The following is a 2,019-nucleotide window of genomic DNA, read 5'->3' on the forward strand; positions in this document are numbered from 1 at the left end:
CTGGGGAAAAGAAAAAATTGGCTGGAAAACTCTGTCAAGCATATTGATTTTATACTTTACTATCCTTTCCACATTATAAAAAAATCGTAATATTCTTCAAACACCATGAAGATAAAAAAAAAATAAATGAAAAATTCTTTCATTAACAGAATTAAGGAATAAATAACGACGGTGTGAAAATTTCATAAGAGGTAAAGGTAGTACAAAAATATATAAGATCTTGAATTAAACTTAAATTTTTTTAACTAAACACAGTACAGTATTGTTTCAGGCCTTTGTACAAGATTCCTAAGACCAGTATTTTGACATTCTGAAAAAAAAACCTGCCATACAGTACTAGCCCAATTTTTCTAACAGAAATCCATGACGAAACGTGAAATAATTGAAACAGTTCCACAATCTTCCTACAATTCCTGTCCTACTTGGAAATAATTTCCTGGGATGACCAGAAGACTTCCAAGGCCATTGACATGCTATTGAGACAAGAGTGATGAAAGAATCAAAAATGTCTGCAGGGGAGAAATGAAAGAAACCAGAAATGAGCATGCAAAAACGAACCCTAATACTGATACATAATACAGGTACCTCCCCGACTTCTGACCTCTCGACTTACATCCACCGCCTTACGACCCGCCTGGTCATTGCAAAATTGGTCAAATTATGTATTTGAGTCCCAAAGTCAGTACACAGACAAAATTTTCTCATCTGTAATTCGATTTTAAAATGGCTGTGGCATGCTTAAAAGTGAGGTTTGTGAATTGCTGAGAAGAAGAAGACACCCATTTTTTATTTTCTTGTGTGTTATTTAAGCATTTCCGTTTATGACCGGGATCTTCGGTCCATATCCGTCGTGGGAGTCAGGGGTACCTGTATATATGGAACCAGATGAAAAACAAGCTATGAACATGGAATACATCATCAGAATCTTGCCTGCAGGTGATCAAATAATCTGGGCATTGCAGATAGGTCATAGTATTCCAAACACTGAATCCATGCAAAAATCAACTCAATTGAATTATTTAAAATCCCAAAGAAAAATTACAAAATATTAAATATGAAAATAAAAGTTTACATATGAATTGTTTTTGCTAAAGGTCACATAAAAGTTTATAGAGATCAATATTTTTGTGGACTCATTACAGTATCACCATTACCTTTCCGTAATTATAATAATAGCCTCTTAAGCCCCAACCTTGATAACCTTTTCATATGGTGAATGCATATCAATTAACACAGAAGTTAACAAATATAAAGATGGGACAATTATGCCTCTGTAGCAACAAAGTGGATATATTCATAAAATCAATTTGTTGTGGAAACTTCGTTGTTAGAGGTAGATCTAACATGGAGTAAATAGGAATAGGTTCCAATCTTTACGTTATTCTTATTTTGAATACAGGTGTTTTATTTATAGAATGATAACATTCTGAGGTTGTTTTGTAGAGTCCAATTGTTTGTAAATCAACTCTCTTGTAGATACCAAATATATTGTAAAATGAAAAATTATGGATATTAAATTTCTGTTACACCTTTAATATAGCTTTGAAACCTGGTTTTCCTGCTTAGGTGATGTTTGTTCTATCTGAATTTTCTTCAAAGTAATCAGTCTCATCATATTGTCCTGTTCAGGCAGGTGCACATTGATGATGTTTGTATTTGTTTGTAGTTGAACATTCTTAGAAGTAGAAGGCTCCTGTACACCAAAAATTAACAAAAAGCTGCTGCAATAAAATGATACATAGCATGTCATAAATACAATAGCATACATTTTATGTACAGAAAATAGATCCTTCCATCCTCTGGGCGATGTGATGCTGAGAATGGAAGGCAAGTTCAGCCAGGCAGCCACCCACAGTTTACTCAGAGTGTGTGGCTGCTGCACTGTGTGTATGCCATGATATTGCATTAGCAGAGTCAGCGTGAGACTGGGCTGGTGATGAAGACCAGGTGTTATAAAAGGAAAATACCATTTTAATGGCATACAGTATAATGCAATTACTAAAAAATCACCTCGCATTC

Source organism: Homarus americanus, unplaced genomic scaffold, assembly GCF_018991925.1.
Source record: "Homarus americanus isolate GMGI-L3 unplaced genomic scaffold, GMGI_Hamer_2.0 scaffold27284, whole genome shotgun sequence".
Lineage (NCBI taxonomy): Eukaryota > Metazoa > Arthropoda > Malacostraca > Decapoda > Nephropidae > Homarus > Homarus americanus.